Genomic DNA, 26,846 nt, shown 5'->3' with positions numbered 1-26,846 from the left:
ATTACCATTTGGAAAGACAGTAGCTGAGATAACAAATCACACAGTTTTAATAATTACTCCTGCATTCCCGTTTTTTGTTTCCTGCATAACTGTAAAGGCTGGATGTCTTCCAAATAAACAGATAAAAACAGTATGAAACTTTTATCTTTTAATGATAATGACAACACATCATGTTTCACTAAAAGTTTCCTGCTGAATTTTTTCTGATTTCTAGAGTTTCAATAAAATGTAATTATACTTTATAATTCCACTCTTTTAATCTTCACTTCAAAAACTATTCACAGTGAGCAAGTTTGCCAGGCACCAAGAGTAGGGGCCAATCTGCCTGGACTCACCCATGTTGACTCACTCCTGCATTCTGTCTTGGGGTAAACCTGTCATTGAAATTGCATCCTGTACTTTGAGCTGCTTTGCATTCAAATTAATAGCTAGTTTAATTTGAATGTAAAATAGCTCCATTTATGCCACCATTTAAAAAAAAAGAAGTAAGGCATTTAGCAATGAATGGATGTTTAAGATATGATACATTTGCAACATATTTTTAATCCTAAATTGAACCTATATTATGGCGGGGACATTTTAATATCAATAGGTAAGTCATAAAAGAAGCCCTTTTTAAAAATCTGCATAGTAAATATGTGCTTTAGGGGTCAAAACTACTCCATTGTACAGATACAGTACAGGGTTTAGTTCATATGGTTGGCGCTGGGCATTTTCCAGCAAATCTATGTATTGTTACATTTCTATAGTCCAAGAATGGCAATTGATTTTTAAAACACATGCTGCAACTTTATTTGCTCAGTAATTACATGGACTTTATTTGGAGGTCAGTGAAAGAACAACTAAATAGGAAAATGAAGTCTTCCTCCCTTGTGCAATGAAACCATAAAAGTTGGCAGACAAAAAGGAATGCTAAACTTTTTCCCAGAGCCCTGAGTTTGGTTTCCACTGGTCCATGTTTCATTGGGTGATTAGAGAAAGCTTTTTTAAAGCCTTACTTCAGAATGATCTTAATTGGTGCAAGGTTGAGCCCTTTCTAGGAGGGGAGGGAAAAGGTTGAATAGCCTTTTCAAGTCACATGAAAGTTTCTAGGATGAATGTACGATAATTAGATTAATAAGTAGCTTAATTTATCACAGCTGAGGATTTCAACAGCCACACATTAGAGCAAGAAAAAAAGATTAGTGTGATTCTAGTTTGTAAAAAAAAAAAAAAAATGTACTGAAACTTGATTAACCTTAAACACAGTGCCTTTCTTCCTCAGTCTAAATGTCTGTTCTGGGAGGGGATGTGAAGTAGGGGACAGGGAGAGAGGACCTAAAATAATCAGAAAAATCTTGTTTCATTCCTTTCTGTTTCACAGTTAATGAGCGGTATCAGGACTGCTTGAACCAGCTTTTCCTTTTACCGTTTCTTAAAATAACAGGTTGGGAATAAACCTGTAGCATCTTAAATTATGTTATCCACCCACATCATAGAGATACATATTTTCTAATGTGCAATTTGTCATAAGCTGATTCTCTCATTGCTGTTGAAAAAAATAGAAATAATGTAGTCGGGAGGAGAATGGGATTTGGAGGAGACCATAATTTCAGTTAGTATGTGGTGGAAACATTGAGGCTTAGATTGTTCGATGATATTTCCAAGAGTTATCTTAGGGCTTTAAAGCCTGAATTTAGTCCCCTGATTTCAAAAGTCATAGGTTACCCAAACAAGGGGTAGCAATGAGTTTAGATAAGCAGTATTCACTGATAAAATATGCTAAATCAAGACTTATTATAAAAGCTAGAATAGTTGATTAAAAGGGTTAAAAATCAGATGGGAACTGGTATAATCAATATGCATCAAATCAAATTATTGTCCATTGGGAGTATTTTTCTCCATCTCCTCCTTATAGGCACAATAAAATATTTTGACAAAAAGTGAAATCTGCTGGAACATCTGATGGTCATATCCAAATGGGTGAGCTAGATCATATTCAATTAACCTTAAATTTCCTGACTCCTGTCTGGCTACAAACGAAACTTCAGCGCTACATGGAACAAAGCCACTGGCATCAGCATGGGTTTTGCAATGGAAGAGCCTGGAGTGTGAATCTATGGAACCTGTCAACACTCAACATCATGGTGGCTGAGAGGCCGTCTAATGAGAGCCCAGCAGTGGAGCAGCGTATGGGACGTTGCCCCTGTGGCTGCCTGAGAAAGGTGTGTGTCTGGATGTGGGCAGCAGTTGTGACAGCCTCCAACTGGAAGGGAAAAATACAAAGCTAAAATACCAGACAACTTTGGTGACAGAACTACCTCTACCACAACAAGGGTTGCTGTACCTTTCTCGTCAGTCTCTGCAGCTTATGTAGAGAAGCTCTGAAAGAGGTGCGGTGTAGTCTATGCATAAGGCCCCAGCTGAAATATTCCAAAGTTACCTGTTATCTGGCTTGTTACAAAGTTATATGGCTCGGCCAGATCGACTAGGGCAATGCCAAGGACACTCATGCACCAGCCTATATGAAAAGTTCCATAACTGGAGCCAGAACCTGAGATGAATTCTTTTCCATAGCGGGAGTCTTCTCTCAGAGTACAGTCTTCTCTTCTGCTGGGATGAAAGAGAAGCTTTAATTTTTTTAATCATATGATGAAAAACGACATCACATTATGGTATATAGTTTAAAATATTGAAATTTAAACCACTGATGTAATTATGGATTCAATAAACTTGGAAAACTAAGGCACAGTTCAGTCAGCAGCCCAAGCCTGAAAAAGTGTGCTTATATCCAAAATGGATATCTCATTACTGGTTAACATTATTTAGTTAGGAGGAGATACGACCTCTAATTTGCCTTTAAATGATTAATTTGGTGTTTAAATAAGTGTCTTTTATTTAATAATGTTTTCTTCAACCAATTCACTTATGTCAATAAACTCTTTGTTTAACCTTCTTAAAGGAAACATCTTCTCTGCTCAGAGGCAATTAATGAGCTACCAAATAAACAGGTATAGGAAAATGAACTAAAATTAAAAGCTGCCCAGGACAGCAAATGTGCTTTCATCTATGGAGTGGGTACCGTATGTTACTGTCAACTGTGACTCAGGAAGTGTATCAGTTCAATCTTCATCCTCCATTGCTCTTCTTTCTGTCATAGAGCATGGCAGAAACAAGTCACATTGTAGAACCTGCCTGAATGGGATGGGTATTTTCTCTTGATTGCTCATTCTTTAAATTTAGTAAAAAAACAATTATAAATTGGAAATAGGATGTCATGTTTGTTAATGACAAATTAAGGAACAAAAGAAAATATGGGCAATATTAATATAAAATACTAATATCAATCATATCAACATTACTATCAGAGTGTCAAATCCTATATTTTGCAAACTTCGAGACATAAAAGTGTATTATGGATAACTATCATTTTCCATGTAATTTATCTTAAAATAGTTTTTCTAGATAGCTGTCTATGGGATTAGAATGCATTCTGCTTTTTTTGGTTATTAATAGAGTTTAAAGCTGTCACATTTTGTTTAGCTTTCTATAGGATGTAAGACAATTTTTTTAAAAACTTGACCAGTAATAACAATATTTCAACATTATTTTTAAAATGTGGACTTTTTTCTGGTAGGAGTAATGAGTCACCAAAATTTGCTCATTCTCAGAAAAGAAGCACACTGAGTATGGCAGCAACTGCCCACTATTTCCTAATAATTACATCCCTTTTTCAAAGTTATAGACTTGTCCTAGAGCACACAGCCACCAAAAATGTAGACGACATGTACAAGCCTCCTTATAACTGCTGGCTGCAGCCATAAGACTCATCTCTGGCCAAGATCAGGACCTCAAAAGTGAAGTGTGCGACCTCCTCAAGAGCAGGTCTTCCTTTTCCTCTTTTTCCTCTTCAAATCAAAATATAAAGAGCCCTTAATGGCTCCCTGGTAGAGAGCTGCCATCTCAGCTCAACGTCCATGTGAGACAGATATAAGCGCCTGTCTTGTTTAAGTCCCATGTTTTCAGCTAAACCTATATCCTAACTAATATGCTGACTAAAAATAGACACAAAATAAATTCAGACCTATGTACTACATGTGCCACAGTAAACTAGTTAATATGTTTCTCCTTCTTTATCTATCATCTATCTATAAATAGTAGCAGTTTCTGCTTTTTCACTCTTCCTTAAAATGTACTTTTGATTGAGAATCATTCAAAGTCTTTTGGATGGCTCCCAATTGCCTTCTGAATTAAGAACAATCCCTCACATTCAACATTCCACAGTTTTTCCAGCCTCAGCTACTCACATTACTCTCTACACACACCTCCCTACCTTCATTGGTCATACCAGTTGCACTTTTGGGGGCCTTTCCTGTTCTTCCTCTCTGCCTGTGCAAGTCTTATCCACCATGTTATGAAAGAAATAGAATTATATATAAAAAAAAACCAAAACGAGGGTTTTGGAGTCAAATGACCTTGATCAGAAGCCATGGGGTCCCCCTCATATGACACTCTCTGACTTTCCCTCATAGCACTTCTCACAGCTTGTTATTGCATATTTGACCACTAATGTGCTTCTCCTGCTGGACCACATGAGCAGGCATGAGTCTATTTGTCTCACCATTTTATCTCCAGCAGTAACATAGTGCCTGGCAATTGGTAGACAGATAATAAATATTTTTGTGTTAATGAATAAATGTCTCTGAATCGATTTTCTCATCTATTAAATGAGACCAATAATATCTAACTCACAGGGTTGTTGCTAGAAACGAATGGAAAAAATAAAATTAAATAAGGTGTGTCCAATGACTGGCACATAGTACATACTTAATAGATGGGAGGCAAAACTGCGTTGTGATTCACAGCATGAAGTTTGGAATTAGATCCACCTGGGTATGGCTTTAGCCAGGCACTTGTATGACATAATGCTGATATAATAAAATTTGCCTGGCATTATTATTTAATGGATTAAATTTGATCATTTCTGTGTTTACCATGGTGTGTGTTACCTAACAGGCATTAAGTGATGGTATCTATTGCTATACGTCCCTCAGCTAATTGTTCATTTACTTGTTCAGCACATTTTTATGGACTCCATACTATGTACCTGGCACTAGGCTATGTGCTGGGGATACAATGAGAAACAAATCAGAGTGGACCATGGGGCCCACCTTATAAAATCTACACTCTAGGGAGGTAGGCCATTAACTAAGTAAACATGCCAATAAATATATAAGTATTGATTGTGGATAACTGCTAAGAAAGGAAAGGACGGTATTACGAGAATGTGCAACAAAGGGCAGAGATTTACAGAAGTATCTATTCTTCAGCTCATATGACAACAGCTCTGTGAAACCTGTTCTGTCCCATTCTCTCCCAATTATATGGCCTTTCTTTTTCATTCAAACCCTATAGCACATCATACCTTTATTACGATATTTTCTTTACTTTTTTACTTGTTTATTTTTCCTTATAAGAATAGCAAATGTGATGTACCATTAGCTATTCTTATGAGTCTATGGTAAGCCCTTACCTAATCCTGGCCATCTGGATTATAAACTTCTTGAAGGTAAGATCTATGTCTTACCTCCTCTGTTGTACCTGTAGGATCTAGTAGGGATTCTGGCACATACTCAGGGCTTCAGGAATATTTGCAGAATAGAAATAAATTTTACTCTCTTATTTAATTTTGAACATGAAAAATTTACCCAGTTCAAATGACTCTAATCGTCACATTAGGCTATTTCTTTAGCTAGTGAATTTCTATACATCGATTTCTTGCACATGTTATAGATGAATAAATAAGAAGCAAGTTACAACAGTTAGAATTTTAATCATAAAAAAATAGCCTTAGCATCTTATGGCAAGAGGCATATTCTTGGAAGAATCCCAGACTGAAATCCCTTGACCAACATCTGAAAATATTTTCTGTTTTCTGCAATATTTGAAAGTACCTTCCCGATATAAAATTCTGCTGCTGCTGTCTGTCCCATTATCTTGTCAAAAAGAATAGTCATCATTACTTACAACGGAAAGCATCCTAATGGCTCTTTCTGGGAGCATGATCCCTTTACTGAAAGTTTTTACGTATATAGGTTGAAAGTAAATAATACTGTAAAGAAAATGTATCAGCTCACATAACTGGAAAATTCAGAGATATGGATGTTTTAGATAAGGCTTCATCAAATGCCTCAAGGATATCCAAAAGACCTGGGGTTCTTTCCATCTCTCCTTGTCAGCTTCATCCCGAGGCTGGCTCCACTCCTAGTCCCAAGATGGCTGCTCACAGCTTCTGGAGCCATATGATTTGTATGTGTTTCAGAAAAAATAACTTTGTCCCAAACCCCCTATAATCACTGCGTGGCCTGCTCAATTCATGTGCTTACACTGGCTACAGTTGCTGCAGTCAAAAGGATGGAATGTGATGATTGGCTTGGCACATTCTACCCCTATTAGGAGGCAGTGAGGTCAGTGTTCGCAAAATCACATCAGTCCCAAAAGAACACTGGGGACTGTTGAGAATGGAAAAGGGGGAAGTTGATGCTGGCAAGGCATCTCACAAACATTGACTCTAGAAGTCCCTGGTCAGCCTTGGTGTGTGAAGCCTGCTCCTCAGGAGAATAAGATCACTCATTCATATCATTAAGAGGAAAAGGAAAAAATATAGACTTCTTCCCTTTCTTCTGAAAATGGCATCACACTCTGACAATAAAATGAGCTTTGCTTTTGAATTTGTTCTGCTCAGGGGGAAGTGTTATTGTCTAATATAGTCAGCATATTTATTTATTTATTTATTTATTTATTTATTTATTTATTTATAAATTGTATCGGGGAACAGTGTGTTTTTCCAGGGCCCATCAGCTCCAGGTCATTGTCCTTCCATCTAGTTGTGGAGGACGCAGCTCAGCTCCAAGTCCAGTCACCATTTTCAATCTTTAGTTGCAGGGGACACAGCCCACCATCCCATGTGGGAATTGAACCGGCAACCTTGTTGTTGAGACCTCGCACTCTAACCAACTGAGCCATCTGGCCGCCCTTCTGGAAGCTCAGTGGCAGCTCATTGTCTTCAATCTAGTCGTGGAGGGCACAACTCACTGGCTCACGTGGGAATCGAACTGGCAACCCTGTTGTTCAGAGCTTGCGCTCCAACCACTGAGCCATCCGGCTGCCCCTATAGTCAGCATTTTTAAATAAAATTATTCCTATTCTAGATTTTTGAAATCATTATGGACAAGTGAAGGCCAAGTCACAGTATATATTCTGTCTCAAGTATTATATTTCCTAGGAGAAATGTTAACATTTTACCTCATATTCAAGGGAAAATAAATTGAGAGAAGTTTAGGGGTAAGGTTTTCATTTGTTTCCACTTATTTGATCAAGCAAAAGCTGCTAGAAAATTTACTGTATTAACTTTCTCTTTTTCCACTTCCTCTGTCTCTACCCATCCCACTCCCATCTCTTTCTTTCTTTGTCTCTTTTTTTCTCTCTCTCACACACACATACACAAACACACACACAAACACACACACACACACACACACACTTTCTTCTTTCTTTCTCTGTCCTTTCTCTCCATTTTCTCTTTCTCTACCCACTTTCATTCTTCCTTCCCATCCTGAAATACTTGTGTCCTCATTCTTGTCTCTCTAGTCTCGTATTTTTCACTCGTTCTTTCTCTCAAAATGGGTCCCAATAGATGGATTACTTTAGTAGGAGAAAAAAGGTTCTTTTTGTCTTTATAATGTCATGGAAACAAGTATGAAACTGGTGGGAATGAATTAGGTATGTCTTGGGGAGTGCTTCTCCAATCTCTATAGCCTCCAGATTACATTGGAGGACAAAGTCTCAGCCGTCTGGTAAGCAATATGCTGGTTTCACCAGAATTGTCTGCATTAGCCATGATAGGAGAGAAACGCCGATATGTTTACTGGTGAGCTTTGTAGTCTAACTCTTATCTCCCTAATCCTCACACCACTCTCCAGAGCTAAGAAGGGAGTGTAGTTTTCTCACCCCCATTTCAGAATCTTGAAGGCCCAGTAATCACAGGCCCTATCAGTGTGATAGAATGAACAGATTTTTCAGCTTAGGGTATTATTGTCTTTACTTCTGGCTGATTTTTCAACTCTGACATTCCTCAGAGTAGCATGAAATTTCTTTCCCAAATAACTTTATCCAGTAATCATTAGTATTATCAAGAAGAGCGACTCACAAACAAGAGACATTAAAGTCAAGTGACATTAAAGTCAAGTAAAATATAGTAACTCTTCTTATAAAATAAAGGCATTATACTTTGGGATCAACCTAAGCCAAACACAGTCCTCAAGTAAGTAAAAGAAATTGAGTATTTCTTTAGAGAAACATATATAATAAAAAAGTTGTGATGTACAGTTTTTTTAAATAGCTATTTCCAGTCATCAAAATACCCTTGATTGGGGGATAACTTTAAGAAGATTAATTTGAAAGCTCTTGTAAGATATATGGCACAAAAGTTTTGACCAACATTTTCTAAATAGAGACATAATTGCTATTGGTAAAGGAGAAAAAAAATCTGTCCCTGGAGAGGTAATTTAATAGAAGTACTAAATAGAAGTACAAAAGATAGAAGACTACAAAAAGAAGACTAATAAAACTTTCTGTTGCTTTTATATCTAATTTTAAGGGCTGTTCTCATGATAACATACAAATATACTATTTTCTTGTAACAAAGGATTTGCATATGACTATTATTTCCTTTAAGGTTTTTTTTTTTTTTTTTTGTGATTCTGCACAGCCATTTTGGTTTATGGCCATTTATACTAATGGAAGGATCAATATCGGAGTTCAACAAACTTACTAAATGCCTTCTCAGTTGACAACATGTGTGTATCTGGATTGGGCCTGCATAGGTCCTGTCCTCAAGGATCTCACAGTCTCATGTGGACAAAGACATTTATTTAAATAATTACAATAAGGTAATCTCTACAATGGGAATATAAGAAGGGAATTAAGATTCTATGATGGAGTCTGGGAAGACTTCAGAGAGGAGGTAGCTTTTGAGATGGAACTTGAAGAATGAGTAAGAACAAAGAGAAGTGAAGAGGGTTGCTTTTCCAGGTAGAGAGAATATCACGTGCCAAGACACAGAGGTATGATTCCATTTGTCCTGCTTAATATGCCCACAAGTAGTTTAGTATTGCTAGAATATAAAAGTATGGGTGTAGCATAGAAAACGAGGTGTAAGCAGAAAGAAATCTGTGGAAAAATCACAAATTTCATTTTATGCCATGCTAATGAATGTCTAAGAATGTAGTTTTTATTCCTAGTCCATACAGCTTCATGAAAATCAATGAGTTGTGTTGCCTCTTTCACAGATATCTGTAGCTTTCTAGACCACTGCTGTCCATTAAAGCTTCCTATGGTGATGGAAATGTTCTAGAATATGTGCTCTCCAATACAGTAGCCACTAGTCAGTTGTGACTGGAGTACTTGAGATTTGGTAGAGTGACTGAGCAACTAAATATTTTACTTCATTTCAGTGCAAGTTAAATTTAAGTAGCCACATGTAGCTAACTGTTACCTTACTGGATATTGTTTTTCTAGACTAAAACCCATGGGTTATGCCTGAACTAAAGTTGCTATGTTAAAGTTCGAAGAAATGGATTCTCAAGGTTTTTTGTTTGCTTGTTTTTCTTTTTGTAACTTCTTAAAAGATGTCACTAATATCCTATTGGAGTCAAAAATCTTGGCAAGGGTTTCACTTCACAGAGATTATAGATATCATACATTGTTGATGAATAGCATATATTTGTCCCAGCAACCAGGATATTGAAGTCAATCTAAGTACTCATGGATGTATTACATTATAAGAATCTTGTATTTTAGATACATTTTTGGAATGTCAAGGACAACTATCTAGTGAAAATATAGAGAAACCAACTTGGGCTTTTCTTGATCAGGTTCTTCCTAATGGGGAAGAAATTGCCAAAAGTTTAATAAAAAAAATAAGGCACCCATGATAATATTTTGAAATCTGATTATTTTTTTACTTATAAAGACTTTAAATAAATTTCCAAACACAGCTTTCCATATGTAGGGAAGTGATGAGATAAAAGGCTAAGAAAGGCAGCCGACCCAGAAGCTCCATTAGCTACATGACTTTGTGGACAGAAGCATACAAAGTGCAGATTCTTAACAAGAAGGGTAGAGCAGGAGATCACTTATTGACTCATAAACATAGAGGAAAAACCTCACGGCTAGCCCGGTGGCTCAAGCGGTTGGTGTTTCGGGTTCATAACGCCGAAGGCTACTTGTTCGTTTCCCACATGGGCTAGTGGGCTCACAACCACAAGGTTGCCAGTTCGATTCCTCGACTCCCACAAGAGATGGTGGGCTCCGCCCCCTGCAACTAAGATTGAACACAGCACCTGGATCTAAGCTGCCACTGAGCTCCTGGATGGCTCAGTTGATTGGAGTGCATCCTCTCAACCATAAGGTTGCCAGTTCGACTCCTCAAATCCCACAAGGGATGGTAGGCTGTGCCCCCTGCAACTAGAAAAACGGCAACTGGACCTGGAGTTGAATGGCGCCTTCCACAACTAAGATTGAAAGGACAACTTGACTTGGAAAAAGTCCTGGAAGTACACACTGTTCCCCAATAAAGTCCTGTTCCCCTTCCCCAATAAAATCTAAAATAAATAAATAAGATTGAAAACAAGAAAAACCTCAAGGTGGAAGTGTAGTTAGAGCACAAAAGTATAAAGAGACAAAATAAAACAATGGAAGAGATATAGACAGTAAAAGAAAAAAGTTTCAATCTAGAGAATACAAAGTAAATCTGTAACCCTGATAGAGAAACTTAAACAAAGATAATTATGGAAGACAAATAAAAGTTTTAATTGGAAAATCTTTCAAAAGGTATGAAGCACGTGGTTCACAAATAAAAGCATGTAAAAAGCTTTATACAGTTTATGGATGTATTCAGTAAACTTCAGCACCTCCATCTGATGAAGTATTCTGTAAAAGAATGAGCAATATCCTTATGCATGCCCACTTCCATGGACTGATCTCCAGGATATATTATTAAATATTTTTCAAGGCAGGTAGAGAAAATTATATATCTATAACTAAATATAAATCCATATATTCTCCAAGCAGAGAATTTATAGTATGTTTGTATTTCTCAAAGAAAGGATGTGTGTGTGTGTATGTGTGTGTGTGTGTGTGTGTGTGTGTGTGTATAATCTGCTGGTAGTAATAAAGCAAACAATGGAAGATAAGCCACAAAATTATTTAAATGACTATATACTAGGGGAGAGAAGGAATAGGAGGGAGGTAAAATAAATAAAAACTAGTCTTTCTTTTTTTTTTTTTTTTTTTTTTTTTTTTAGTTTTTAAGAATTTATTGAGTGATGGATGGCAATTACATGAAGTGACCTGAACAGAGGTGCACATAAGCTTGAGCACAACACTTCACACAGGTAAAATACTGATGCCATAATCGACCCCTATGGCCCACAGATTCACTAAGACTACTAGGTTCTCTAGAGGATGAAGTGACAGTTTTTCCCAGCTTACCGTATTCATAATACGTTATTGTTCAATTTCTACTAAAGCCTGTGGTACAACTAGCTACCATCAGGCTTTTGCCTAGAAGAGAACTGCAGTTTCGTTCATGTTAGCTCCAGCAGAGGAAACTTGACATAAAAAATTTGGTCAAAAATCTATAGAAAACTGAATTGTACAGGGACTTAGGTTAAAAACATTTTGCAGAATTTGTGAGCTTTAAGGTAATAATATCTTTTCAGAGTAGCATGTGAAGAACCTACCAACACTATACATTATAAACAAAGTTAAGAGCAGAAAAAGATCTCGACTAAAGTGGGGAGGACAGTATGAAAATATTTACAAAAAAAAAAAAAAAAGGTTCAGAATAAAGGAATATTTACAGAATGCTAAAAAGCGATTAATCTGCAGCCATAATGAGGCCCCTCCGAGCTCCCAAAACCTTTGCTTTCTTCTCCTTTCGTGCTTGCTCATGTTTCTTCCTTTGCTCCTCCCTGGTCTGGAGACAAGGCTGTTTGTAAAAACTAGTCTTTCTTGAATAGATATGTTTTATAGATGTGGCTTGGTAAACATACAAAATTAAAATGTAAAAGCAATCTTTAAAAATAAAAAGTAACATAAAACAAATGAATTTAAATGCATGTCCAGTCTTTAATGGGACAAAAAGAACAGAAAGAATTTTAAGCTCTTTACAATAACCATGTTTTGAGTGTTAGCTTTAGTAGTATTATTTTGTGTAATATGAAATAAGGAAAATGAGAAATTTTTGGTAATCTAATTCTATTGTCTGTGGTGTCCTTGATAATCAAATTCTTTGCAAGAGAAAATAGAGGTATAGATGTAAGATAAAAGAGTAAAACAAAACTTATAGTCCAAAATTTGAATTAGAAATATCAGTATGGACTCATGGTATATTTTATCTTTTTTAAAAACTGTCTTGACTCTATCTACTGAAAAGGATTAGAGTAGCTTTATGATAATAATAAGTATGAAAGTGTCCTTAGCATTTACATAGTGGACTTGAAATTCTATTTCCTTCCAAGGGAAAAGAGAACTTTATAGGAAAATGGCTAGTTTCAAGTCTGAGGCAGAAAATGTACAAGAATAGATAGGAATATCTTGTCATCCTATCAGATAGTAAAGAAAACATCAAAGATCATTAAGGGCATATTAGAAAGACCCAAGTGCCAACTCAAAGACATGCCCTCTTGACAGGGATGTAACAATTTGAGCATCAATAAGAATATGGTTTAAAGCCCATCAAATGTGTTCAAATTTATGAATTCATAATGGTCCTAAAACAAACTACCATAATTGGTCACCATTAGAGGATGCTGGTCAACTAAACTCATTATTTGAAAGCTGGTAAATAAAGAGGAAGAAACATGTATTTATCCCACCTTTCCTCTACACACCATACCACTCATTAACCAAATAGTATATGAGAATTCATTTTTTTGAAGTATTCCAGCTAATAAACAAAGAAGGAATTGAATATCACCATTTTACTATCCTCTAGACATCATCCCTGCCCATGTGGAGCTTATGGTCCAGTAGGAAAGGCAGACAGTGATCAAATGTGCAATAAAAAGCTGTGAGAAGTGCTATGACGGAAAATCAGACGGTGTCATATGGTGGGAGAGGGACCCCATGACTTCTAATCAGTCCCATTTGACTCCAAAACCCTCAATTTTTTTATATAACTCTTTGTTTTTTAATAACGTGGCAGATAAGACTTACATAACAATATATAATATGTATTATAATATAAGAAGTATTAGATATCTTTTTTTCATAGACCATGAGTAAACAGGTACCCTCATAAATGGTTAGCTTTTTCAAGCATTGGGAATGAATGGATCTTGGGGCCATAGATTATCATTTTGAAAAGCTGAGATGCTAAAATAAAGAATAAGACAAACTATTGCTTCAGGATAGAAAGGACTCAGGAGGAAAAAATGTGGAGAGAGATTCTTAAACATGTTTTAAAACCAGAAAACTTTGCAGAGAAATTTGGCTACCTCCTAGATAGATGACGTTTAAAGTTTATTTCCTACCATCCAGTAATTCCAACTCTAGGTAAGCACTCCTGATAAAATCTCAAACACAGGCACAAGGAGACTTGTAAAAGTCTGTCCCACTTATAAAAGACGTGCCACAACTGTGTTTGTACTAAGAAGCATGGGAATTAGAAACAACCTAAACTGTCGACAGGTAGGGGAGTAAATAAATAAATGTGATATGTGGGATATTCATACACTTGACTACTACATAGTAGTTAAAATTTTAGTTAAGAAAAATGTATTGAGTGCCTACTATATGCCAAATGCTGTTCTAGGTTCTGGGATTTAGCAATGAGCAAACCAAGACCCTCAGGGAGCTTACAGCTAGATCTGCATGTACCGCGTGGACAGAGGGCAAAAACACAAAGAGGGAAAAATGAAGGCTGTGGTATATGAAATATGTAATTTGAATGACCCACTAAACAACCCTACATACTATTTATGTATACACATAAGTAAACGTCTTCTTTAATGACCTTAAAGAACACATGCAAAAATCATAATAGAATTGCTGCTGGGAAGGGAAAGAAGGTGATAGGACAGAGGAGGTGGGTCAAAGGGAACTTCAACTTTATTTGTAATTTTTCTCTCTTATTAGAAAAGAGATAAGCCAATTTATTACAATATTAACAGTGGTCATTTCTGGGTCTTGGAAATACCCATATCTGCTATATTAATCTCTGTACTTTACTTTTTACTTTCTTAAAACTGAAGAACCTGTGAAAAGGGAGTTTAGGGTTTCAAGGAACCCTAAGAAAATACAATTTACAGAGAAAAGTCCTGAGGAGTTGGGTCCAATCTAGAAATAAAAGGGATGCCTGTTCCTCTGGGACAAAAGGGCAGATAGATGAATGAAAATAGAAAAAAAATAGGAAAGGAATAGGAAACTGAAGATTACAAATGGCATCATCTTCTAAGTTCAAGGGGACGGAAGATCAAGCAGTGAGTTCCAAAAATATGAAAAACGTTTTTGGGGCGGCTGGTTTGTTCAGTGGTTGGAGCACAGTGCTCATAACACCAAGGTCACCGGTTCAGTTCCAACATGGGCCAGTGAGCTGTGCCCTCCACAACTAGATTGAAAACAATGGAGCGTGACATGGAGCTGATGGGTCCTGGAAAAACACACTGTACCCCAATACTCCCCAATAAAAATTAAAAAAAAAGTTTTTGAACAACCAATGTAGGAAACTCAATAGTGAATCTCCAAGAGATTAATAAAAGCAGTACAGAGCAGCAATAAGAGCCAGGTGGGCTTGGCAGCATGAATTTCCAGTGAAATGAATCAGAATGCTTTCATGACTTTCTCTTGCAAAACTTGATAGCCTAGAGAAAAAGGGAGAAATTAATTAGTAGTGATAAATAACAAAATTTAGGGAATGATTTGGTAGGCACTTCGTGAAAATGTGAGGGGGTGAGGTATACTAGAATGATAAAGCATCCTTTAAAATTCTCGACTTGAGGGGATGGTTGGTTAGCTCAATTGGTGACAACATGGTGCTAATGACACCAAGGTTGCCAGTTCGATCCCTGCATGGGCCACTGTGAGCTGTGCCCTCCTTTAAAAAAAGAAAAAAATTAAATAAAAGAAAAAAGCTCTCAACTTGAGAGTTGTACTTGACAGAGGGGGGGAAATGGAGCTAGACTGACTCTCTTGGATTAGCAGTTGGCAAGGGCAAGGCACATATGCCAACTATTCTGTCCCCAGGCCATGTGCAGACATTACTAATTGATCTTGGCATCCTTTCTTACTTTAGCTAAAGTTTAGGAAACTTTAACTAAACTAGACATGAGCTCAGAATCCTCCTCGTTTCAGTGCTCCACAGATCCAGCCCCAATTGCTTAGAATGGACGCACGATGTGAAACCTACTGGACATACTTGCACCAGACAGTGAGCTCCTGCAAAGTAGTAAGCATCTCATATTAATCTTTGAATCTCCAAGAGCTGTACCTGGCACATAGATAATTATGGAAAGAAGAGAAGGAGGGAGGTAGGAAAGGAAGGAGAGAATGGAGTCCCTGATGAGAACAAACAGGTTCAGTAGAAAAAAATTGAAAAACGGAAAAGCAAAAGAAGATCTGACTGGGGTCAAAATGGGGAGCTCAAAGCTGTTGGGGGTGGGGTTGGCTCAACTGGTTAGAGCACGGTGCTCTTTGCCAGTTCTATCCCCACATGGGCCACTGTGAGCTGCGCCCTCCACAACTAGATTGAAACAACTACTTGACTTGGAGCTGGTAGGTCCTGGGAAAACACACTTAAAAAGAAAAGCTGTTTATCTTTGAGGTGGAACTGTTTCAAGTAGTGGGGGGAGAAAAGTTATAGGTTTGCCTCTTGTACCTAAAGAATTAAGAACAATACAAAATAGTTGTTAAAACTTAATTCTAAATTTTCTTCTGTAAAGTGAAGGGGACTAAAATTCTGCCACTCCAAAACAATGTCTCCAGGGATATTGATTTTAAGTTGGTTATTAAGAAACAAGACTCAGAAAGACCCTTTTAGCCTCCCCCTTTCTTGCCTAAGAGTTCTGATGGAAAGGCCCACTCTAGGAAGGGAATCTTAATATATTCACCTTAGCATTGGATAGGTACTGGGCTCCAGGCAGGGGCCTGCCAGCTAGATCCCACCTTGTGTCCCATAGTTTTGGGGTTACCTAACAAGATTTGACTGCCACGTGTATTCTGCTCTTCCTCAACTATCTATAACCAGCAGATCTAGCTCAAAATGGTCCTATTCTGTTTGAAATATTGAGTTGCTTTTCAGATACAACACACCAAAACCTCAAATCACACAGCCAAAGCATGTGCAGAGGACAGAACTTTGACCTCCAGCTGCACCCAGCATCAAAATCTTGCCCCCACCAAAACACACACACACACACACACACACACACACACACACACAAAACCAACCAAAGGACTGGGACATAACCAGAACTTGAACACTGGAACCCTTTCAGAAGCCAAGGGTCCTTGTCCAGGAACATCCAGTACAGACCACCACCCTTTCCATAAGCATGCATGGCCAAGCTCCCAAGCCCTCCAATTAAAACTTCCCCAGCCAACTCTTCCGCATACCTGTTCCCCTTAAGGCCTTAAAAACCCACCCCAAACCCTGTGTCGGGGAGTTTGGGTTTTTCCAGCACAAGCTGCTGGCTCTCCTTTGTGTAAAGCCACACAATAAGCGCCACTTGCTTTCACTGCACCCCGGTGTCAGCGTAATTGGCATCTGCAGCACCGAGTGGATGCGCTCTTTGCTCGGTTACATACGCATACATTGCCTATTTCCCTTGAAGTCTCAGACCCCTGCCCCTTTTCTCCTTCTTCCGTCCGTCACGGTGTAAAAGCCTCAACTGCCCAATGCGTTTGGGTTCATACCTTATGACAACCCCGGCATATACATCTGCAATAAACTTTGTACATTTTCTCCTGTTAATGTCTCTGCTAATTTGGTTGCTAATGCAGCTAGAAGAACTTAGAAGGTGGGAGGAGAAGTAGTTTCTCAGCCCCCACAGAAGTCTTCTCATTCCTTTTCTGCAAAGTTTCCCTCATTAGGGGTCTTATGAAAGGTGATATACTATTGTTAAAACTTAACTTCAGGCTGAGTAGTCCTAAATAAACTTTTGCCTTCTAAACACTTAAGACGCAAAAGTTCAGTAATGTTTTGTTTCGTTTACATAATCTGGATTTTTATGAGGAAAAAAATGCTTTCTGTCACACTGTTATAATCCCATAAAAGTATGGGATTTTTGTGTTGATGTTGTCCATAAGAAGTATGAAAAATTTTAGCTAAAATCTGGTACAATATGGAATCCAGGGAAAATATTTCTCCTTCTTCTGATTCTGATTTTTTAAAATATTGAGAATACCTAGTTGCTTGAATTTTTCAACCACTGAAAGTTCTGTAATGACTATGGCTATAAATATTTTTCGTAATGCCTTCTTAACACTTACCTGAAAATAAAATTAATTAACTGCTTTTCTCTGACTCTCATGACTCAAATTAGTTTAACGTGGTTGTCCTCTAACTGCGTCTTTTATGGAAAGATTGGTGGTTTCCTTTGTTTATTCAAACTGCCTATAGTAAATTGTCATGGGACAAAACTTATCAACCCTTTTATCATCCACCTCTTCTGTGGCAGGACCATAGCTTATTTACAGATATCAACTCAACAACACCAGCGTGTGAAAGTAAACCTTTAGGAAATATGTGTATTTAAAATAAAGACACCTTCATGGTATGTACATACAGTGGAATATTATTCAGCCTTTAAAAAAAATAAAAAGGAAATTGCAACAGCATAGATAAACCTTGAAGACATTATGCTAAGTGAAATGAACCAGACACAAAAGGCCACATATCGTATGATCCCACTTACATGAGATACCTAGAGTAGTCAAATTCATAGAGACAAAAAGTAGAATGGTGGGTAAAAGGGGAATGGGGATTTATTCTTTAATAAGCACAGTGTCAGTTTGGGAAGATGAAAAAGTTTTGAAGATGGATGATGGTGGTACACAGCAGTGTGAATGTGCTAATGTCACTGTACTGTACACCAAAAAGGGTTAAATTGTAAGTTTTAAGTTATATATATATTTTACCACAATAAAAATAAAATAAAGTTATATTCAACTATACTTTCAAAAGCAAAGGAAGCTGGCTGATTTTGAATCACTATAATATAAAGTAACTAGAAATATTTTGTTACCTCAAAATAAATACATTTATTTTCAATGGTCATTAACATCTTGATCCAAAATTTATTTTATGAAAATGCCATTTAGGCATGAGATACAAAGAAAAACTGATCATCAATGTTTCAATCTGTGGCCTCAGAAGCTTTGCAGGAATTAGATTGGAGCTACATTATCTTTGGTTTGAGAAGACATTTTTGTTTCAATAACTTAAAATGTTCAATTTGGTCATTAAGAAAAATCAAAAGTAGAAATACTGAAGAGGGGAATTTGTAATGTGAAGGTTGTTAAACCATGTCAGTGAAATACATTTAGGCAAGGATAGAAAAGTAAATTAATGTGTTTGTGTTCCCAAACTGTTTTCTTGGCCTACAATTATTCTACATATAAAAAGATTCCCAATAATGTCAATGACTACATAGGAAACTGATAACTGCTCAACCTCCCACTCCACTTGCCACCCCCACAAGAAAAAAAATCAAATCGAAGCCTCTGACTTCGATTTGCTGCTCTTGGCTGCTTTGTTACCCTGAGAAAATGCAGAGGGTCGGCAGAAATTATCCTGTAATGAGCAACCCATCTGGCTGTACCTAAAAATGGAATAAAAATGCCACCCTTGACTTTTCCATGGTAGTAAATTAAAGCCTAATGTATAGTTCTAATTGCTAACATTTTCTCTCTAATTATGGTTCAGTTTGGCTAGGATTTCCGACAATCCCCTTGTTCCCCTAAAGCAAACACCAGAGAATGTTGTAACCCCACTGGTAGCGTTTATTAATAACCCCCTTGACAGATGAAAAAAATCATTATTCTATATAAGACAGGAAAAGATTTTCCCAGCAAAAGCTAATTGATAAAAAACTCATTCAGATGCTATAGAGGAATTAATTTTAGAGAAGGAAAAAAATACAATAGTGTCAACAACGAAAAAAAGACTCATGCATAGTATAATGCTGCCTGGGCACTGTTTGGGGTACCAGCTAGGGAAAAAAAAACCACACATGATAAATGTATGAAAAAATATCCATGCACACTTCTATTCTGGGATGAAGAGATGACAGGAAGAGAGAGTGCTCTTATGAAGGAGTCTTTCTTTGTGCCTTCGTGAAAGAGATAAGATATGAAAAGTTGGTTTCTAGAGATGGCAAATACAAACACATACAAAAAAATTGTTGGGAATGTTTTCACATTTTTCTATTTAATCCCTTTCATTCTTATTTTTAAAAGGCATTGTTCCTTTTAAACTAATGTACACATACAAATCAGTATTTATCTTTATGTCTAGCTCTCATCGAACACTATACAGCTTTCTGAGTGACAATTAATAATCTAAAAATAGTGAAAAAGAGTAAGATTTCTGATATACCGAAAGGAGGCACGGTAGAAAAAAGAAATGCGCTGAAAAAAAATATTTTTAAAAGCTGCACCTCAAAGTATGCCAGTAGAAAATAGAAATACAACTTTATAAAGCAAAACAGCGGTGGACCCAAGTCGGGGTGAAGCAGTGGAAACGGTGGCCTCTAGTACAAGCACTATGGCACTGTAAACAGAGAGTGGAAACCCAGTATCAAAATCAACTAAAATCTAATCTGCCTTTTCGTATCATCATGCACTGACCATTCTAAACAATGTCAGGAATAAAATACTCCTTTCTACAAGTATCATACTTGTGTAAGTTCTGAACAATTTCTGTGGTTACTATTAAATTTTAATAATGTAAGTGTACACTTCAAGTTAGCCCATTTTTATTACTCAGCTTTACAAACACTGTATTCTACACAAAAGTTCATATGGAAAACTGCCAGGTGCACTGTCCTGGGCCCACATGGACTCATCTACTATGTTCGTTACTGCAACAGACAAATATGTAGGTTTATTCCCCTTTTGTCAAAAAAGGCATTCATGTATTTTAAAACTATTAATCCATTTTTTCATTTTTGTTCTTTAATCTCTATTTTATTTGTAATTATTTTTCCTTCACTTGTACAACTATACATACAAAGTGCAATTAAAAATATTCAGTGTCTGCATTTCTTTTCTGGACATTATTACTATTAGTTTCATTTCATGATTTTTTTCAAAAATTAATTTTGTTGTATCAGACAAAGGAAGTATCAAAAATGGTCTGTTCCAGGTATAAAATGCATTAGGTGCTCTGTTGAAGCAAAGAAAATACATTATTTGAATAACTGGAGGATAAGGTCTTCTGCTTAATCCAGTGATCTAGCTAATGGGTTTCCAGTAAATCATTGTTGTGTGCATATGCAGATGTGTTCATTTGTGAAAGCACTAGGTAACACAATGACAGGTAACTGAACATTAAAAGTTAAATGAGAGCTTATGGTAAATGGTGTTTAATTCACACTTCCACCTCTCAAAGAACAGAAAAGTTGCTGCAGTTTACTACGTTCAATCTCAATATTTCCACGTCCCTGAAATATAACTAAAAAAACAAAAGGGGAGTTGTCACATTTCCCATTGTCCCCACTGAGATTTATATGTTTCAATGAACTAAATGATATTTGAGGTCTTTTGTAATTCAAAAGACTTGTTCCCTTTAAATCAGCGGATCTGATTAGTTCTTTGTTACTCAACTCTTCATTGATCCATGCCATGGTCAAGATTCCTGAAACACTCATGGCGAAATCTATGGGGCAAAATAACTGCACCATGAAATTACCGACTATTTTGATGGAAAGATATCAGTGCTCTGCCATTTAAATCTCTTTGAATTTTCTTTTCAGTTGTTGCTGAAAACCAGTTACTGTAGGTCAAGAATAGGTTGCGGACCTTGACCAGGTTTTCACAAGAAGAGCTTCTATTTTCTATTTCATTAGAGGCAGGCAGGAATAGGCACCTACAGGTTCATTTGGGCAACAATAGAGTGGCATAAAGCTCGATATTCATGCTGAAGCTCCATTAGCTACACAAATCTGACATCCTGTCAACACATTGACCCAAATTTGTATATGCAAAGATTTGCCTTAGCAACCTTGGCAGCTATCTAAGGTGATCTCCTCTGGAAGGAAGCCACCCTTGGGGGCAGGACACGCTTCCTCCAAACCCAGTCTTTATCAGATTTCTCACTCAAAGAGACACTCATTGCATTTCATCAAGAAGTGAAAATATGAGTAAACTACAACTCACAAATTTCCATAAAGTATACCACATGGTTTTTATTGCAACTCTTGTTGGCTATAGAGAAAACAATAGCCTAAGCCAAAATTAAAATAATCATTCAACAATTAATAAATGAGTAACAACCATGTCAGGCTCCAAACTAAGCATTGTGTCTCTAACAAAAAAGCACATGGTAGGTACTCATGAAGACAGGTTCCTGCAAATAAACATATACACCAAGCTAGTGAGCTTACCTGTATATATGCATATAAAATGAAAGTGTCATTAAAAGTCTAAGTGTGATAAATTCTAAGTGAATGGCATGGAAAGTAAGACCTAGACATGTTCATAAAGAAAGAAATCTCTGTCGATTGCGGTAGCAGGTGAGCGGGTTCGCATGCTCTAAAATGAATCTTGGATTAATCTGAACATTAAATTGGCCAGTACATGGTATGAACTATTAAAGCTTTATGAAAAGTAAAAATTTTGAGTGAACAATAGCAGTACCTCCTTACTATGTTAAGGTACAGTATCTTTCTATTTAATGATAATACTTTTATGTCAAATTATATGGTCCCTGATCCCCTAAGATTTCCAAGTCATTTTCAGTCATTCTTTAGATCTCCTCTTATAGAGCTAATTATTCTGCATTTTCCACTATAATCCTGAACAGTTACTCCACCATCTTACCTTGACGTAAAGTGAGAATGTTCCTTTTCTGCTTTGCACAAGTGCGGAATGCCTCTTCACCCATCATCCCGAAGAGAAGGTTGATATGTTCCTTAATCACTTCTAATTTCATCCCCATCATTATCCTTCAACTTCAAACTTGTGAAGTCTGGGCCAGGGTCAGACCGCTGATTGCTCTCCTTTTCCCTGTTGTCTTGCCATTGACCACCCTCCAGCACTTTGGTCCAAAGATCTCCCCATCCTACCCCCCGCCATCCCCCAGTGACTTGTGGAGCTTGTTGATCTCTTCTACCTCAGTGACTTGTATTGCTACTCCTTTCTTTCCCTTGAATTCCTGCCATGAGTCCTAATTATCAGAATCATGTTTATAATTGTTATTATCTTGTCAAGAAAATACAACTTGGAGTCATTTACCATCACCCATTGTAGGACTAAGTATGTAAGAGGAGAAGGGGAGATATGCGAGTATAACAATGACTGCCAAGTCTCACAGAACATTTCTGAACAAACGATGTGCAGTCTTTGTCAAAGTTACCAATGAAAATTTTGTTACTGTCATATCCTTCTAAAATAAATGCTTGAGGACCGCACCCCCACCCCCCCCCCGTTTAGAACCCTTGTGTAATTCTTTTTTTTAGTAACAACTTAGTAACTAGTAAAACAGAATCAATGCGTATAAAAACATAATTCTTTAGTGGTGACCACTAACATGGTTTTATTAGTGTCTACTATAAAAGAATTCCTTCTCATGTATGTCTAAAGCCATAAATTGTGGTCTCTGGCCACATTTAAGTGCACGGCGGGAGTAGGGAGTGGGAGAGAGATTGAGGTTGGACTCAGAATATCTGAGTTTCATTTCCAGGACTGACACTTACGGCATTGTGGCCTTTGACAAATCACTTCTTTTCTCAGTTTCCCCATCTGTAAAGTAGAGATAATGATAACATGAGCTCAGGATCATTGCATTTATCAAAGGAGGAAATGCATCTGAAAATAGTTCATACATTTTAGAAGCACAGAGCAAATGCTAGCTGTGTGTATTTCACAATATTTTACTGACTAAGATTTAACATATCGGCAAAACTGTAGTCTCCAGAGTCAGGCTGCCTGGAGTTAAGTCCCACCTCCCCTAGTTACTAGAAGTGAAGTTCCTTCAACTTCTCTGGGCCTCAGTTTCCTCCTCTGAAAATAGGTACAATACCTATTTAATAGGCTGTTGTGAAGCTTCAGTGAAATAAATCATGCAAAGCACTTAGAGCACTGTCTTGAAAATCATGAAATACTATTAAATGTTGATCATTCATTTATTCAACAAATGTTTACGGCGTGCATACTCTATGCCAGACTCATTTTAGGACTGAAAATACAGGACAGAATACAAGAAGACAAGAGCCCTCACTCTCATGTGGCATATATCTTCGTTGGAGTAAGGAAAGTTCTATTATATTTGCAAATAATAAAACAAATGAGAAATGTATTTGGAAGTGATACGTGCTCTGATGAAAATTAAACAGGGCAATATATTACAGAATGCCTCAGGATCTCTATTATTAGTAATTAGAAGCTGAGCTATTACCACTACTGCTTTTACTGCCTTGACTATTTCTTCTGAATCTACACTGTTGAGGTGCTTCTTTCCCACACATGTGCTCATCTTTGGCTTAGAGAGATGTAAATGCTTTTAAAGCATGTCCCCTCCTAGTGACACTTAAGAACAATAACATCTCCAATTTATATAGGAAATCCAAGCATCATGTGATGAAGTCACAGCTTGTGACCTAGAAATGGATAGAGAACTCAACTTTAATCACACTTAAACTTATCTAGGATTTTATTCATTTTTAATTTTTTTATAGTTTCAGGTGTACAAAGCAACCTAATAGTTAGACATTTACACAACTCACAAAGTGACAACACCGCTCCCACAAGCTACTACCCCTCTGACATCACATATAGCTGTTACAATACCATTGACTATCTTCCTTATGCTGTACTCCACCTCCTGTGACTACACACACACACACACACACACACACACACACACACACACACACATTTAATTATAGTTGACATACAATATTATTCTACTTCAGCTTCAGTTGTACAGCGCATTGGTCAGGCATCTACACGGTCTATGGAGTGATCCCCTTGATAAGTCCAGTGCCCATCTGACACCCTATATCATCTTTACAACATTGTTGGTTATATTCCCCATACTGTATTTCATATCCCCATGACTATATTGTGTCTACCAATTTGCACTTTCTTATTCCTTCACCTTCTTTCCTATCCATTCCCCTCCCATCTAGCAACTAACAGTTGTTTTTTTCTATATCTCTGAGTCTATTTCTGTTTTGTTTGCTCATTTATTCTGTTCTTTAGATTCCACATGTAAGTAACATCGTATGGTATTTGCCTTTCTCAGTCTGACTTATTTCACTTAGCGTCCATCCATGTTGTTGCAAATGGTAAGATTTCATTCTTTTTTATGGCTGAGTAAAAACCTATCTAGGATTCTACAAGTCAATCTTTCATACACGGGACTCCAAGATTTTTAAATCAACAAATATTTATTAAGCAGTTACTATATGAAAGTCCCTACAGGGGACATAAAATGATATGACAATAATTCCTGTTGTCAAGAAATTAATAATCAAGTTGGGGGGAAAAGATAATGATATATTTAAAGTTAAGTAATCTAAAAAATTTAAATGACATTTTTAAATAATAGAAAAAATCATTAATTGTCAAATAAATTATTTGAATAAGTTAGTTCAAAAGGAAGTTCAAAAGAGAGAATAACATTTAACGTGGGTAAGCAGGAAAGTTGACATTTGAAAAACTGGGGAGAAAAGAGTATTTCAAGTGGAGAGAATAGTTTAAACAAATGTCTGTTGACAGCTGAGTGTACATACATTCCAAGAAAAGTGAGTAAAACTATTTGCCTATAGAAGAATTCAGAAGAAGGGGTAGAAATGTGGCTATAAGACAGATGGCATCAGAATCTAAAGAAAAAGAACATAAATGCAGTAAAAAAACTATATGTGGTAAAAATCTGCATCTTGAGAATGTTTTTTCTGTTTCTAATGAAAATCTTTAAAGGCAGTGAAAAAGGAAATGCAAGTAAAAATGAAGGAAAAGAAAGGGGAATCAAAAAAAAAAAAAAAAGAAAGGGGAATCTATATTAGGAAATTATTGTACATTATAAGGTAAGATGTTGTGTTGCCATGAAATGGTCATTATGGAGACTTTGCAGAAACCTCCGGAAAAGTTTGTGATACACTAAACGAACAAATCAAAAACTGCTATGATTCTGTACTATCAATTAAAAATAGGCCTGTGTGTATGTTAGTGAAAAAACTATTTGCAAAGGCAATTGACAAAGGGTTAAAAAAAACTAAAAAGGAATGGTGAGGCACCAGGGGCTAGTAAAGAGCCAAAACTCCCTTAGACCTGAAGGGGCAAGGGGAGGGAGTAGTTCTGGGCACCTGGAAAGAGCTACAGTGTAGGAGGGCTCACCAGCAGAAGCTGTGGCCTTGGGTAGCACAGGACCATTGCCTACCAATAGGCAGCAGGGAGGGTGCCAGGAGAGTAAATACCCTGACTTCTCCCTCCCCTGGCCCTCTGATCTCCTGCTGACACCTCCTATTGACTATCCCAGAAAAGAAGCTGCCTCCCTCCCAGGCAGGAAAGGAGAAAGTGGAGAAAAGTGGAGTGAGAATATGGAGGGGCAAATATACATGAATGTGTGTGTATGTGTGTATAGCGTTTTGTGGGTGGAAGAGAGGAGCCAGGGGATGGATGATACAAAGGTATGAAACTCAATTAGCAGGAGCGTACAACAAGGCCACATTATGACATTCGTAGGCCCTAGGCACTTTTGTCTTTCTGGCCCTCTTCCTTCATGAAAAAAAAAAATGTTTGAAGTTCTATTTTACAACAATATAAGAACAAATACAATCCAGGCTGGATTATATCAATTTTTTTCTTGTGATATTAAAAGAAAGTGAAACATTTTTATGAGCCCCTAAAAATATCATGGCCCTAGGCACGTACTCACCATGCCTAATGGAGAAGTTAGTCCTGGACTGCAGAAGACCAGAAATGAGATGGTAAAATCTAAACCAAATGGTGAGATTCCGGTAGAAAACAGAAAGGACACTCAAGAGAGTTTATTCACAAAAGGGCTATTTGTAATCTGAGGATGGGGTGCAAGTAGGGGATCCCAAGTCCTGTGCAGTAGTGTAGGGCTAGGAACAACAGAGTGCCCTTAGCTTACCCAGGCCTGAAGGCAGGAGGGAAGGGGCCATTCCCAGATGCTGCAAAAAGTGTTGTGAGAAGAAGGCATTCTTAGGAGGACGAGTCCTTAGGAGGCTTTGACTTGTCCCTCCCCGCCCTCCCCTTAGAAGGGACACAGGCAGCCTGGGGTAATCCTGCAGGGAGGAATGTACAAATACCTGTCCTCACTCTTCTCCCTTCGGCCCCACTGACTGAGCCCAACCGAAAGTCAAGGGCATGAGAACCACTGGTGCTGTGTTCGTTTCCTAGGGCAGAGAGCTGTAGCTCTGCAGGACCAGTTGGAAGCTATATGGTGGGGCTCAAAACAATACTTCCGCTCTCACCTTCTGAGTTCTTCTAGCTGGGCTAATAATCACATCAACAGAGACAGATTAACAAGAGAAAATGTACAAAGTTTATTATGGACGTGTATGCTGGGGTATCATAAGATATAAGACCCCAAACTTATTGAGCAGTTGAGATTT

General features: G+C 37.3%; 1 long non-coding RNA gene across 1 annotated transcript in view; it reads right to left on the bottom strand.

The window, feature by feature from the left end:
• Positions 1-719: 719 nt before the first annotated feature.
• The window catches only part of LOC308497618, a 107,638-nt gene continuing 81,511 nt past the window's right edge, over positions 720-26,846 (bottom strand). The window contains exons 2-3 of the long non-coding RNA XR_013993349.1: positions 22,959-23,004; positions 720-2,589 (exon numbers count right to left, since the gene is read on the bottom strand). This is a non-coding gene — a long non-coding RNA (uncharacterized lncRNA). The remainder of the gene's footprint in view (positions 2,590-22,958; positions 23,005-26,846) is intronic.

Source organism: Rhinolophus hipposideros (genome assembly GCF_964194185.1).
Source record: "Rhinolophus hipposideros genome assembly, chromosome: 5".
In the NCBI taxonomy this organism is placed as follows: domain Eukaryota; kingdom Metazoa; phylum Chordata; class Mammalia; order Chiroptera; family Rhinolophidae; genus Rhinolophus; species Rhinolophus hipposideros.
Note: the sequence above shows the minus strand (reverse complement) of the source record. Positions and strands in the feature narration are given on the sequence as shown.